Source organism: Pteropus alecto, unplaced genomic scaffold (genome assembly GCF_000325575.1).
Source record: "Pteropus alecto unplaced genomic scaffold, ASM32557v1 scaffold166, whole genome shotgun sequence".
In the NCBI taxonomy this organism is placed as follows: Eukaryota; Metazoa; Chordata; class Mammalia; order Chiroptera; family Pteropodidae; genus Pteropus; species Pteropus alecto.
In genome coordinates, this window is record NW_006439757.1 from 5,460,468 (window position 1) to 5,476,765 (window position 16,298).

The window sequence follows — 16,298 nt, forward strand, 5'->3', positions numbered from 1 at the left end:
GATTTCTACAAATAACTATTTTCTGTATTGTTTTTCTTCTTTTTTTTTTAAAGGACATGTTTATTCAGTGTCATTTTCAGACTATTATGTTTAGCAATCAACAGCATGGGTGTGAAAAAAAAAATCTATGTTAAAACTCTTTGTTGGAATGCTTTACACTTTCCACAGAACAGAAACTAAAACAGCCTGTTATACAATTAGTCACAGATACAGTCCTTGAGTTCTTTGCCCATACACAAGAGTATTGTCAAAAACATGTCTTCTCTGTAGCAACTAGGCCCTGCCACCACTGTGCTTGGCTGAGTTTACAATCTGTTGTTACCTGTAGATTCCCTGTCATTTCTCTGGCTCTCCTTTCCTACTAAGCTTTGTTTCCTGGCAATAATTAAAACCTTCTGCCATGGCCATAGCTACTGCTGCTGTTGGAACTGCCAGAGCCACCTCGGTTTCATGGTTTGGCAAAGTATTGGCCTTCACCATCATAGGGACCAGAGCTTCTGCCTCCAAAGTTTCTTCTTTCATGGGTTTAAAATTTGAAGATTGATTTCTGTAGTTTGCCCAAATCATTGTAGCTTCCTCTACCTCCAAAATTGCTTCCATTATTATCAAATCCATTATAGCCATCCCCATTGCCACCATATCCTCCACCACCATGGCTGCCACCAAAGCCATCTCAATCACTGAGGTTTCCACTATGATCAGAGTTGTCATTCCCACCAAAACCACCTCCATGACCACTACCAACGTTCCCAGAACAACTTCGACCTCTTTGGCTGGATGAAGCACTGGCCATCTCTTATGTAGGTAGGGCTTTCCTTACTTCACAGTCAGGGCCATTCACAGCATTACGTTTCTGAATGACAGTCTTGTCTACAGAGTCATGGTCATTGAAGGTTACAAAAGCAAAGCTTCTCTTCTTGCCACTGCCTTGGTCAGTCATGGTTTCAATGACTTCAGTTCTCCCTTGTTCAAAATCATCTCTTAGCGATATTCTTCAGTTTCTTCTTTAATACCACCAAGAAACATCTTTTTCGCAGTTAAGTGGGCACCAGGTCTTTGACAATATTCTCTTGAGACAGCTGCCTTTGGTTCCACAACTCTTCCACCTGGTGTGGCCTCACACTCAATGGCTGTGACTACCTCCTCCACAGTGGCATACGTGACAAACTCAAAACCTCTGGAGCACTTGGTGTTTGGGTGTCATCACCACACAGTCTGTGAGCATTCCCCATTACTCAGAATGGCTCCTCAGACTCTCGTTAGTTGTTTCAAACTCAAAGCTCTGATGAAGAGATTCTGCAGCTGTTCGGTCTCTTTGGGAGACTCTGACTTAGGTATAACAATCACGAGAGGGGAGATTTTAATGATCTTATTCAATGTGTCCACTAACCGAAAGATTATGTGTTGCTTTCTAAAGAGCTGTTTAAAACCATTGTGAAAAATGACATCCAGTGCTTTTTATCATGAATCCATACCCAAGGAGTAATTATTAAATATGTGCGATTTCTGTCCTTTTCTTTTTATGAAGAACAATTTCTTTTGTTTCTTTTCATTTTATGTCATATGATTCAGTAAGAATCATAAACGAGCATTGATTGAGGTTGTTTCTGATTAATGTGTCTTCCTCAAACAGTACTTTATGGTTCAACATAAAGAAATTTAGAGAGCTCCTTCATATTTGATTATAAGGTAAATTCCCTTTTCCAAGTGACAATTTGGGGAAAATTTTTGCAGCTATATTTTGCATTGATAAACTGCTATGGTGCATCAGGAGAACCTAAGGCATGCTCTGGGGAAAAACAGGTGGGTTTTAAATTTCCCTCTCAGGATCAGGGGTCCTGTTGCTTGAGAGATGATTGTGATTTGTACATTTTAGAGCGGGACACTGAGTCTTAAAGAGTGGTCCCAGGTTCGGCTGCACTCAGAGTCACCACATCCAGGCACCATTCCTTAGAGTGGGGCCCTAGGAGTCTGCAATTTAAATGCAGGCCCTTCCCATCTAAAGTGTTTTCATCCACACATAAATTTGAGTAATTTTTCTCTGTATAACAGAGAATATATGTGGTAGTATGGATGAAAAAAAAGGGGTTCTATGGAAAATGACCTCACAGGGTAATCTCATCGTAAATTCCTAACTGGGCAGGTGATGGCAGGTAGTCACGTTCCAGGCATATAACTTCTTTAGTGAAAGATTTGATGCCAGACCTGCTCCTCATTCTTGTGCATCTAGATTAACACACCTTTGAAATACCAGAAGTAATATCCCTCGAAGCGTGTATTAAGTCTCATGAGAGCACATAATTTTGTCAACTCTCCTATAATCCAATCCTCTCCTTGCTTTCTTACAGGATCATGTAATCTTTCTTACGTTCTCTCCTTAATTTCAAATGCTTAAAAAAATCTGCGAAACTATTATTCATGGGAGCATTTATGATCTGGCATATGTCATCAGTTTGGCTCAAATAAGCTCTTATAAAAATGCTCTACAGGTTTAGATGTTTCTTACATCAACTGTAGAAAGAAGTAGAGAGAAGATCAGGGGAAGAAAAAGCAAAAATAGACTAGGTAATTAAGACAAGGAGAGGAGAATTAGGAAATAGAGAAGCTAGTGGAGATTCTCTTTTAGTGAAATGTTTATTTTGTTGCATTGGTCTGGGTTCTCCAGAGAAACAAAACAATTAGGATATATCTCTATGTATCTATGTATATATCTATTGAGAAAGAAAGAGGAAAATTATTAAAATTTGGATTGTCATAGAAGGTAATCTCAAATTTTGAACTGATTGCTATGTATGCTCCACTCTGTACATAAAGAATCATGATCTTCAAGGAGGAGGGACCCTAGAATCTCTTTTGTAAATAACTAAATGGGGGATTCTCATGCTCTCGTGTTCACGCAAACTAGAAAATTGTTGCCCTGTGAGGTGTAAAAGCTTTTTTTTTTTTTTTTAACTTTAATGATAATATAATTTGCCTCAGGTTTACTAAAAATGCCTTAAATTGATAAAAATATACTGGATTAAATGAAGGATCAGAAACATTTATGCTCAGATTAAGCTTTATTTGAATCTCAGAGAAATGAGATGAAACCCCATTTGAATCATTTTGAAAGTGTTTCTCTGTCCTTTTCTTCCTCTCTTCTTACATTCCTGAAGAGCAGCCAAGAAATGGCTTAAATTTGCCCACCTGAAAAGCTGGGTTACAACCTGGGGATGAACCATTTTGCTGAAATCACCATTTGCAGAAATATATAGCTCCTTGGTTGGGCGGAAATGTTCTTGTCATGATGGAAAGCAGGTGTGACACAGCTGGAAGGCGAGGGTTGCCATGGTCACAGCAAAAGCCTTCAGACAACTTAGATGCTTCAAGGGAGTTGGCCTGCCAGGATAGGTGTGAGGTCTGATCTTTCGGTAGCCATGATGGATAATATACCCTCTGCAAGTCTGAGTGCTCACCACTGTGAGGTGCTTTCATTCCTTCACCGATCCAAGTTTGATATGACAAAATAACCCTGGATCATTTGATTTTACCCTTGTATTTTAAAGTCAAAGCAACCGACATGAGTTAAGCATACTTAACGGTGTTTGGGTTTTTCAGTACATTACTCACTTTCACTTGTTTCTTCAGAGAAAGTACTATTCAGCATTTAGAATTGTGTTCTGAAGTCAGGGTACCAGGGTTTCAACATAGGCTGTAGTATTTTTTAGCGTGTCTGATTCTCTGTTTCTGAGCAGTTGATTTCACTTTTCTGTGCCTCGTTTTCACTTCCGTAAAATGGAGAATGATAATAGTACCTCCCTCATGGAGGGTTTTCATAAGGATTAAATGAGGTAACACAGGTGAAGCATTTGGAGCTGTGCCTGGCACATACACAATCCTCAGTAAATGTGAATTAATCTATTTTCTAAAATGAGCAACAAATTGAGCTATTTACATTCAAATAACAAACTTCATTTCTAAAATGTTTAATTCCTAAATTTCATTAAATTTTTTTGACATTTAGATAAACTTTATTACAACTTTTTCCCCAAGTTTTATGTTTATTATTACTTTGTTGTAATTATTTTTTAAATTTTTATTTTATTCTTAGTTTCAAGTATACAGTACATTGGTTAGAAATTTATACAGTTTATAAAACAATCCCCCTAATTGCTCTTTCTCTCCTCTGGCTCTCCACTTAGCCATTACCTTAATGCTAACTGCATCCCCTATGCCATGCTCCCCATGCCCATGACCACCTATTAACTACTAATTTGTAATTCCTAAGTTTTAGAGATTTTAAAATATATTGAACTCAACGGAGTGTGTTATATACGTGTATGTGTGTGTTGAACGGTGGAAGACGGCAAGCGATGTAAATCCAGGTGTTGGCCATTTACCTCTGTGGTATTGAGGATAGGGAAGAAGTAAAGCCACAGCTAAGGAATACTATGTCCCTTCACAAATGTTTTATTTTTTTGTTAAGTTCTAATTCCAGAGTTATGAGGCTATCCTTTGGGAACACACAATTTTGGTTTCATATTTATGTTTTTATAAAGTTATCTAAGAAGAATGTAGTTTCTTTGACCCATTTCTTCATTAGGATAATGCAGAGAGAACACAGGGAAGACCAGCACAAGATAGCTTATTAAGGACTTTGGTTGTTGATCCATAATACTAGAGAAGACTAAGTGCCTTCTTTGAAGTTTGCGGGGTTAAGGACAGGGGCACTCACTAACAATTTTTCTCATTTCTCAAGAGAGATTAGGTGTACCAAGCAAACTTGTTCCCTGTCCTGCAAATTGTGTTTTAGCTAAGCAGGAGTGGCTAGAGTGTAGTCATTAGTAGGCTAGAATGTGATCCGCTAAATGCTCTTTCAAAGATCAATGGGAATATGCAAATGTTACAACAAAATCCAGAGCTGACAGGCCATTTCGGCTCTAAATGTGATCATTAATCAGTATGCTGAAGCCTTCACATGGGTAAAAAGTGCTCGCAGATTGAAATGTGTAGTGAGAACTGTTTTTGTCATTCAGATTCTGCCATCCTCTTCCTGTACTAGTTCCGTAAAATGACTATATATTCTTATAGGCATAACATTTCAGTCCCCGTTAGGAATAAAAAAGGGCATTTTCATGGATTTATTAAGGGATAATTGGCATATAATAAACTGTTCATGTTAAAAAGTATAAAATTTGATGAATTTTGACATCTGTGAAATCATCTCCACAACTAAAATAATGAATATATCGCTCATCTTCTTGAAGTTTCCTTGTGCCTTTGTGTTTCTTCCTTCCTTCCCAACACGCCACTGTCCCTAAGGCAATCACTGGCTTGTTTTCTGTCAATATAGATTAGCTTGTACTTTTTTTGAGTTTATATAAATGAAGTTATATAGTATGCACTCTACTTTGGCTTTTTTTCACTTGGCATAATTATTTTGAGATTCATAGATGTTGCAATTATCAATAGCTTATTTATTTTTTTATTGCTGAGCAGTGTTACATTCTATGGATATATATATCTCTATTACTTTACCTTTTGATAGACTTTTAGATTGTTTCTGGTTTTGGGTTAATACAGATAAAAGTTCTAAGATCATTTATGTACAAGTCTTTGTATGGACATATGCTTTCATTTCCGTGTGTGAAAGTCTAGTAGAATGGCTGAAATAAATGGCTGTATTATTTTTAACCTTTTAGAGAAACTGTCTACAGTTTTCCAAAGTGGCTAAATCATTTCACATTTCTAAAACAGGCACGAGAGTTCTATTTCTCCATATACTTGCTAACTTTTGCTGTGTTCAGTCTTTTTAATTTTAGCCCTTCTAGTAGCTGTATAGTAGTATCTAATTGCGGTTTTCATTTGTTTTTTCTAAAAAATAAAAATGTTGACTCTTTTTCATGTGTAAATAAATATCCGTATATCTTCTTGGGTCAAGTGTTTGTTCAAAAGAAGTTGTACAATCCGCATACAATTACTTTATTGGATTTGTAAGTATTGTCTCCAAGGTTGCGACTTGCCTTTTATTTTCTTAACAGTATCGTATGAACAATAATTTTACATTTTAATTAAGTTTAATTTATTCATTGTTTTTAAAATATCTTCTTGTATACTATTTACAATACCATTGCCAAACCCAAGATTACTAAGGCTTTTCTCCTAAGCTTTCTTTGAAAAATATTAATAGTTTTAGTTCATATATTTCAGTTTATGATTTTATTTTAATATGGTGTCGGGAAATGACTGAGACCTTTTTTTATTTGTTTATAAAAATAAAGTTATTGAGTTGTTCTAGCCCAGTTTGTTGAAAGGATTTTCATTTCCCCATTGAACTGACTTGGTACCTTTGTTAAAATCAATTGACCATATGTGTCTGGATCTATTTCTGGACTCTATATGGTTCCACTGAATTGCATGTCTATCTTTATGCCAATATCACACTTTCTTGATTAATGCAGCTTTATAATATATCTTGCAGCTTTATAATAAATCAGATAGTCTAAACCCTCCAACTTCATTCTTTTCTTTTAAAAGTCATTTTCACTTTTTAGGTCATATTCATTTACATATAACTATTAGAGTCAGGCGGTCAATTTCTATTACAAATCTGCTGCAATGTTTGAGATTGCATTGAATTTATACATCAATTCAGGAAGAATGAAATCTTGACAGTAATTGATGTGACTTCTGAAATATGGTATGCTTCTTTTTTATAACTTTAACTTTTCTCTCATCAATGTTTTATAGTTTTCAGTGTATAGGTATTATACATATATTTTAAATTTACCCCTAAATATTTTAATTTTTTTCATGTTATTGTAAATGGTATAGTTTGAAAATTTTAATTTCTGATTGCTTATTACTCATTTGTAAAACAGTAATTGATTTTTGTATATGGATTTTGTAAACCATAGTATACTCCTATTATTAGTTCTAGTAGATTTTTTGCAGATTCCTTTTGTACATAGATGATTGTGTCATCTGAGAATAAAGATACACCCCCTCCCCTGCTGACCCCCAGCCAATCTCTGCGTTTTTAAAAATTTTATTCTTTAATGCACTGACTAGGACTGCCAGTACAATGTTAAATGAAATTGTCAGGGAAATTTAGTCAATTTTATGTTGTCTAGTTCTGGCATTTTTGTATTCTTTTACATATTTTTTGAAGTTTGTTCTATGATTCATCTAAGTTCTATCAAAACAGCAGAGTAACCTTTAGCCTGGAGCTAATTTGGCTCCACTATTGAGATAATCCTTTTCTAAGTACATAACTCATTGCCTCATGCATTACGAGAATTCTACACTCCAGCTGTTGGGAGGATAAATTATTCCCAGCCCACTCTGATCTCTGGAATTGCTTCACCAGCCTCAGGTAGTTACTTCATATGCATGTGCTAAAAAGTACTCAGCTGAAGACTCAAGAGAAATTCCTTGCATATTTTTAGAACTCACTCTCTCTCTTATCTCTCTCTCTTTCTCTCTCCCTCCCTCCCTCCTTCCCTCCCTCCCTCCCTCCCTTTCTCAGGAAGACTTCCAGGGTCTGTTTGTTTCCAACCATTCTGTCTCGAGGCCTAGAAACTCTGCAGACAGTAGTCTGGAGCACTTTTAGGCCTCACTTCATCTGTTTCCTTTTTCCCATAGATCACTGTCCTCAGATGACTTTTGTCCAATGTCTGAAAACTTGTTTCATATAATTTGTCCATTTTAAATTGTTTATTGTGACAGGGTAAAACTGATTCCTATTATTTCATCATGGCTAGAAGCAAAAGTCTTAGGTGTATTTTGAGTTTATAAAATTTGTCAAATTTATTAGGACTAATTTATTTGATTCATTCAGACTCTTTCAGAAATAGGAACCCAACTCAACTTTCTAAAATAGCTGAAATATGAAAGAGCTCACCTGCGTGGAAATTAAAAAGTAGATAATAGACTACAGAGATTTAAAAGGTGGTAAAAACACACACTCTCTTTGCATCTCCTATTTGCTTGCTTTCTTATATCATCTTGGCCTTATTTTTAGAAAACCTCTCTCTACAGAGTGAAAAGATGACAGCTATAGTATTATGTGAAACCTAGAGTGATGACTTCAGAGGAAGGGTAAACATCTTTCCTAATAACTCTGGTAACATTATTGGAGGGGATTCTGACTGGCCCAGTTTAAGTTACGTTTGCAACTCTGATTTCAGTACTCTGGTCAAGGTATGGCATACTCGAATTTACTGATCTGGTCTAGGACTCTTTGCCAAGGAGGACATAAAAGTCAGCCATACCAGGAATATCACAGATTACGCAGGGTTATTTAGAATGAAGAAGAACAGATTCCACAAGCAAGGGATTTTGGGAAAAGAAAACATGCATGACCACCATATTTAGCTGGTAATATTGTTTAGAGCATGCATTTCTTATCTATCTCTTCGTAATAATTACTCTAAAATTTATAAGCTTAAAATAATAAATATTTATTACCTCATAGACTCTATGAGTCAAGAATTTTAAAGTCAGAACCATCTTTAGTGGGATGGTTGTGGCTCAGGGTCTCTTTTGTTGTAGTCAACTGTTGGCCAGGACTGGTATCATCTGAAAGCTTGACTGGGGACGAGTGTGAGTAGAATCTACTTTCAAGCTCACTCACTTGCTTGTTGACAGGCTTCAGTAGTTCGCTGGCTGTTGTCTGGAAGTCTCAGTTCCTTACCATGTAGGACTTTCCATAAACTGCCCGAGCATTCTTGCTATATAATAGCTAAATTCCCCAAGAGTAAATGATCCAAGAGAGATTTTTTTTTTTTGTACCTAAGATGGGAGCGACAGGCTTTTAATAACCTATTATCAGAAATGATATAACATCATTTCTTTTACATTTCACTCAAGGGGAAAAGAGTTAGTTACATCTCTTGAAGGGAGAAATATGAAAAAAAGTCGTGGACATATTTTTAAAACTACCACAGGGCTTTTATAAGTAGAATTTATAATCTACAATAATCACAAGGACTTCTATTTTTTTTTTTAGTTGTTTCTTCACCTATAAATTTGTAGTGTGAAAAAATTAGAGTTGTATTACTATCTCAAAAAGAAAATCATACTGAGCTTTGGAAATACTATTAATATAATGCATATATATATTCGTTATGGTAACAATTAGCTGATTATCTGGATTGTTTTAGGAATGGAAAGAAGTCTGCAGATACCTTGTAGACTATATTTCAAACATTTTGAAATATTTTATACAAATTCAGAAACCTTTATAGAATGAAAAAATAACTGCAACTTTTTCCTTCAGAGATTTAATATAAGCTCTGTGTCTATAAGCTTCAGTAGAGGTTACTGCCAAGTTCACTACAATGTGAAGGAAATGAATTATACATTTGATTCTTTGTATTTCATTTAAAGTTGTGGCTTGTAGACATCTACTCAGTTATATTTTACAAATAATTTCCTACCTGTGTAGACATTTAAAAAAATGTCTACATAGGTAGAATGTGGAGACATCTTTAAAAAGGTAATAGCATGACAATTAAAGTCATTATTTGTTACTTTAGTTGTTTCAAGTTCCTAACAGTAAAACAGGTATCTTGACAGTAACCTGCTACCTTTTCCCACACTTAATATACTTATTGTAGGAAAGGGGCAGAAAATATTTAAAAATGCTTTCTCTTCGACTTGCGATAATTCTAATTTTTTTCATTTCCACATGGACATTTAATGAAAAAAAAAATCTGCATGAACAATAGCTGTGAACATTTCTTCAGCTTTAAACCTGAAGATTTCTTTTTAAACCTACTCCTGCCAAAGATGTAGAAAAACAAATTCTAATAGTATACAAGGTTGTATCAAAATTAAGCTTCTTTTCCATCTCGGGCTCCTAATGCTTTTGTTCTTTTGCCCAGAAAAACAACTCTTAAACAGATTTCTGTGTACTTAAAGAGACTGATCTATGCATTGAGAGAGATTCGTATGCGTCTGTGTGTGTGAGTGTATGTGTATGTGTTTGTGTGTGTATCTGTGTGCGTGTGTACATACACTGTCTCCTTTTTAATGACATCAGTGATTCTCTAAGTTTATCACGTCTCACAATCACCTGTACAGCTTGTTAAAACAGTTTGCTTAAATGCGCCAGCCACCAGAGGTTCCAATTCCCTAGGTTAAGACTGAGACTTGAGAATTTGCCTTTCTAACAGGTTCTTAGGTAATGCTGATGATGCTGGTCTGGGACTCACACTTTTAGAATCACTGAATTATGCAAATGGCAGTAACTTGTCTACTGAAGATTTGTTCCTGTCAGTTTGTTTGAAACTGCATCTTTCTCTTTCTGACACTTGAGCTCCAAGTGGCTAATGTGTCCCTATTGATGGATGCTTAGGTTGTTTCTACTGTTTGAACCTTTAGTGAGCAGGTAAACTGGTCGATATTCAATTTTTCAAAATGGACAATTAGCCTAATATACAGTTCACAAATCGATTCACAAAAAACGAAGGAAGGTTCAATTTGTAGAATATCTCACTTGATGAATTTATCTATTACAGTCCTACCAGAAAAATTTTGATAGCTTTAAAAGAAATGACTTAACAGTCTTATAAGAATGTTCAATTTTGATTATTGGTGACATATACTTTTCTTAAAATTAACTAAGGTAAGATTGATATGTTATTGATGAACTTGGTCACCGAATCATAAAACTGCTTACAGACTGTGAATAGCAATTAGTACATATTATGCATTTCCCTTAATTCAGGCTATTTTTTTAACCAAAATTCTGCCATTTTGTATATGATCATTATATTTAAACTGCCAGTGATTTTATTCATGTGCCTTTAAATCTAATCTTCTAGCTTTTAAAACTTTAACATATTGATTATTCCTTTGCACATTCCTCAAATAATATAGTAACTTTAATTTTATGACTAACAAGTAAAATTTAAAAGTTAAGTGTGAATATTGTTAAATTCTTATTAATTTCTCGATTTAAGTTAAATTAAGAACTTAAATTTAAATTTCAAAGTAACTGAAGGAAACAATAGTTAAAATAACCCTATCACACATAAAATATTGATACTTTGGTTTTGAAAGACTAGAAATTGAGATGCCTTGACTTAACAACAATTGCAGGAAGATTGTATTTGAAAGGTCAAAATCATTCAGAACACCAGAAAAAAAATGAGGTTCTGTGGAAGAAATTACATGTTTAGTGACTTAAATTTAATATATGTTAATCATAAATTGAAAACTCTGAGGCCTAGGATGTAAAAAGTCAGCAAAGTTTCTCCCTCCTTAAAAATAAGAAAAAGTCAGATAAGTCACAAAATTATAACTTTTTTGAACTCATCAGAGAGCTGATATCACAGGGAGTGCCACCGGAAATCCAGACAGGCAGACTGCTCATGGAGCGACAGGGTACCAGCACTGGTTCACGAGTGGCAGAGCGGAGATGTCGGGTGCCATACAAGCTGTTAGGGTTCAGCTAAACTTTGTAATGAATTGCTAACGGCCAAGTGACAGGATTAAAACCTGGGGAGTTATAGACACAAATGGAGTCTGCATCCACTTGTAGGTTCTTCTCTACAGACCTCCAAGGGGTGCTTATGAAAAAAACTAGAAGGAGTGAGAGTTGAGAGACTCTCTCAGCAGTTCAGGCCTGGAGGAGGGGAGTGACACTGTCTGTGAGGAAAGCATGAAGCCCTTCCCAGAACCTTCCCTCAAATGGCACAGATTTAACATGAAGGGTTGGGAGGGAGGACAAACACTGTTTTTTTTCTAAGAAACACATGAAGATCCACTGTAGCTGGGTAAAAGATGAAAACAAACAAACAGTCAAACAAACAACAACAACAAAAAAACCAGAACCCTCTACCTCAGAGGAAAAGGCAGGAAAAAAATCCTGGTACCTACACCAACACAGTAGGGTTATATATATTTTCCTATCTTTGGGCAATAGGCTGGAAACCGTCTTGCAAATAAGATCTACCAAATAGTCAAGGTAGAGTTGGGCTGCAGTGGGGGAAGAAGAGCATGATCATTAAAAAAAACCCTGCTCCACAGACCCAGGCATATGTGAAGATCTCTAGTGAAAAAAAGCAGAAAATGGGATTTAACAAATAGGGAATTTCAGTAAAAAGATGGAAACTATAAGAAAGAAACTAATGTAAGTGGTAGAAATAACTTTTACAAATGTAATAACAGATAAAAAAAAGGTTCTGATGGGCTCATCAGTAGACTTGACATAGTTTAGGAATGAATTAATTAATTTAAACATAGGTCAATAGAAACACCCAAAGTGAAACATAAGAGAAAAATGAAAGTGAGCAAAACATATCAGGGCATCCAAGAGCTGTGGGAAAATATCGAAAAATTTAACATACATATAATTAAAATGTCAAATGGAGAATATATTTTCAATTTGATACTTTCTTTTTACTAAGCATTTAATGCTATAAATTTCTCTCTCAGCAGAGCTTTAGCTGCCTTTCATAAATTTTTATATGCTGAATTTTTATTAATCAATTTTTATTTCCTTTGTGACTTCCTCTTTAGCCCGCAGAAGTGTGTTGTTTAGTCTTCATGTATTTGAAAATTATCCTAATTTCTTTCTGTTATTGATTTCTAGTTTGATTCTACTGTGGGCAGAATTTATACTCTGTATGACTTCCTTTCAATTACCTGAAGATTTTTTATGGCACAGGATGTGGTCTCTCTTGGTATATGTTTTATGGACACTTGGAAAAAATTGAGTATTCTGCTATTGTCGAGTGGAGTGTTGTATAAACGTCAAGTAAATCTTGTTGAGTGATGGTGCTATTATTTTATATTCTTGATGATTTTCTGTCTGGTGTTCTATCTGTTGTTGACAGAGGAGTGTTGAATTCTCCAACAATAATTGTGAATGTTTAATTGTTCTTTTAGCTCAATAAATTTTTGCTTCACATTTTTTTTTTTTTAATCTCTGTTGTTGGTTGCATACACGTTTAAGTTTTCTATATCTTCTTGGAGAATTGACCCTTCTGTTATAATGTAGTGTCACTCTCTGTCTCTGGTACTTTCTTTTTGCTCTGAAGTCAACTTTATTTGACATTAATAAGCTCATAATATACTCATTTGACTAAAATATTTTCATGGCATATATCTTTTCATCCTTTTACTTTTATTTTGATTTTTTTCCCCATATAATTAAGTTGTCATTTCTCTCTCACTGTCTTCAAAGTTTATGATGATATTTTGGCATCAGTTTCTTTGGGCTTGTCCTGTATGAGATTTGCACAGATTCTTAAATCTATAGTTCTTTATTTTTTGCCAAATTTGGAAAGTTTTCAGCTATTATTTCTTTGAATATATTTTTAGTCCTATCTTCTTTCTCCTCTCCTTTCTAGGCTCTGATAACACATGTGTTAGATCTTTGGTTCATTTTCTGTTTTTAGTCTGTTTTATCTCTGCTATTCAGATTGGATAATTTATATTGTTTTATTTCCTAGTTCACTTATTCTTTCCCCCTTTTTTTCTATTCTTTTGTTAATCCCATGTATTGAGCTTTTTATTTAAGTTATTGTATTTTTCAGTTATAAAATTTCCATTTGGTTACTCGTTATGTATTTTATTTCTTTGCTGAAACTTCATATTTCTTTGCTGGGATTTATGATATTTTTATTTGTTTTTATAATTGCTTATTGAAGTGTTCTTATGACTGCCTTAAAATCTTTGTCAGATAATCCCAGCAACTGTCAAGAATCTATTGATTCTTTTTTCGTTCAGTTTGAGATCTTTCTGGTACTTGGTATAAAATGTGACTTTTGATTGACATCTGGACATTTTTGTATTATGTTATGAGACCATATGCTATTTAAAACTCTTTTACCTAGATTTATGTGACACCACTCTAGCAGGAGGAGCTCTGCCTTGCTACTGGCAGATGGAAGTAGAAGTATGAGCTTCTCAACACAGTGTGCTCTGTTGACACATGGTCGGGGTCCTCATTACTGCTTGGTGGGGTTGGGAGTTTGGGAGTTCCAGTTCCCCATGTGGTCTTCACTGACACTGCAGGGGGTAGACTTGCTACTGGCTGGCACAGATGAAAATGTTAGCTCCCTGCTTGGCGATCTCTGAAACCATTCACAGGAAGGGATTTGGAGTATCATATCATAATAGTCTTACAAGGATGGAAGTCTAGGCACCTCACTTGGCTTTTGTGGCATGATTGGGGTAGAACCACAAGTTTCTCTGCATCCCCTGCCCCCACATGGTGTTTGAATGAATAAAGTTATTTTCTAAAAGATTTCTGCCTTGCTAGGCTGCTCCTCTCCTGGTTCCTGTGGTTGGAGAAGCTTTTGTTGGGGTTTCTTTTTACATGTGTCTGTTGATATTTCCAGTTTTCCAGCTTTTTCAGCTGCAAGTCTTGGATATATTAGGCAAGTAAGATACTCCAAGGAACTTGCCACTGTGTCATTCTGTGGGTCCTGTGGTTCTTGGACAGTCTTCTTTCTATACTTCAGACTCTCTGTTTCATATATCCAGGGTTTTGAGTTTTACTTATTGGAAGGAATAAAGATGAGAAATATGTCTACTCTCTCCTCTTGGAGATAGAAGTCTTTTTATTTTTTTCTTTTGGTTTACTTTTTATTCACTAATGTTATGTCTTTACTCTTTTTAATCTTCTAAATTGGTATAATATTTTTACTGATAGATTTTTGAGTATAAAATATATTCCATTAGGACAAAATTATGTGTGGGGATGGAATAGAGATATGAGCTCAAGGAGAAAAAGAACAGATGTTAGGTTTATGAAAGTTAAAGAAAAGCTCGTTATGCATTTAAAAATAAATAATGCTTGGTAAAAATTTATTATTATACTTATATTCCTTAGAAACATTTAAGAAGAGAGATTCAACAGTTTTGTCTGATAATGTTCTATTTATATTAAACTAGGAATTGCATCTTTTGGAACTACAAAAACTTCTGATTAATGACGGTAAACAGCTTACAAATGGGCAAGAAGGTATAGAGTTTTCAAAAATATTAAGGAAATACTTCAGCAAAAAAGGTTGAGTCTGTCCATTACTCGGGTTCATGTGCCTGAGTTTGAGATTACTTGATTCTGTGTATAAAAAGCTTCAGAGGATGTGAACTCATTTCCCAAAGTGGTTATGACTGTTCACATTCCCATCAGCAGTGCATGACAATTCCCAGGGTCCTATGTCCTTGCCAGCACTAATATTATCAGATTAAAAATTTTGGTTGCTATGATCAGAATAAAATGTTATCTCATTATGATTTTAATTTGCATTTCCCTGATTGTCGATGAGGTTGAACACCTGTTAATTGTTTATTTCCATATTTATTTTATCTTTATTTAAGTGACTGAGGTTGCCAATACTTGTTTCTCCTCAAATTTTCTACTGGGTTAATTATTTTCCCATTGACTTTAGGCATTTTTTATGTATTTGCTAATATTTTGTCAGTTATTGTGGTACATTTAACTTCTTATAGCTTGTGATTATATATTCACTCTTGTTATACTATTTTTGATAAACATATGATTTCAATGTTAATGAAGCTCTATGTATTAGCCTTTTCCTTTGAAGTTTGCATTTTTTGTCTTGTTTGAAAATTTTCTTCTTTACCTCTAGGTCATAGAGATATTCTGTTTTTACTTCTGAAAATTTTTGTAGCTTTGATGTTTGCATTTAAAACTTTAATTTACCTGGAATTGATTTTTTATAAGAGATGACATAGGGCTCTGATTTTATTTTTCCTTTATAAAGTGGTTTGCAAACAGCTTTTAAAATAATTCTCCTCTCACTCACATACTGTCAATGTCACCTCCATCAAAATATTTTCCGTGTATTCATGGGACTGGTTCTGGACTCAATGTCCTTCTCTCTCTGCATCTTTGGGTGACTACTATGCAGTTTTATTTACTATAGCTTAAAAGAAATCTTAATATAATAAATAAATCTTATAGTTCCTTTGATCGTTTTCCTTTAAAAAATACTTAAATGGCAGCGGCCTTTTTATTTGAAGATGTTTTGCTTATCTTTAGTGCTGGCTATTGTTATTTTATTTAAGTATAACTAATTTTTTAACAACTGGATTTTTTTTGGTCAGCTACTAGAGAGTAAATAGTACTGAGGAGGAACCAGCATGTAGTCTGGGCTCTCAGGAAATCCTGGCTCTCAGTAGAGTTCGTGTGTGTGTGTGTGTGTGTGTGTGTGTGTGTGTGTGTGTGTGTTTAGCCTTGTCTTGCTTTTACCTGACAAAGACTGGGACAGTAGTTGTACTTATCGACTCATGATTTTCATCTAGGTACAGTAATTATAAAGAATGTATCCGTGTAT

At 34.9% G+C, this 16,298-nt stretch overlaps 1 pseudogene; it reads right to left on the reverse strand.

Annotated features, from left to right (window-relative positions):
• Positions 1–385: 385 nt before the first annotated feature.
• The window catches only part of LOC102880020, a 76,022-nt pseudogene continuing 60,109 nt past the window's right edge, over positions 386–16,298 (reverse strand).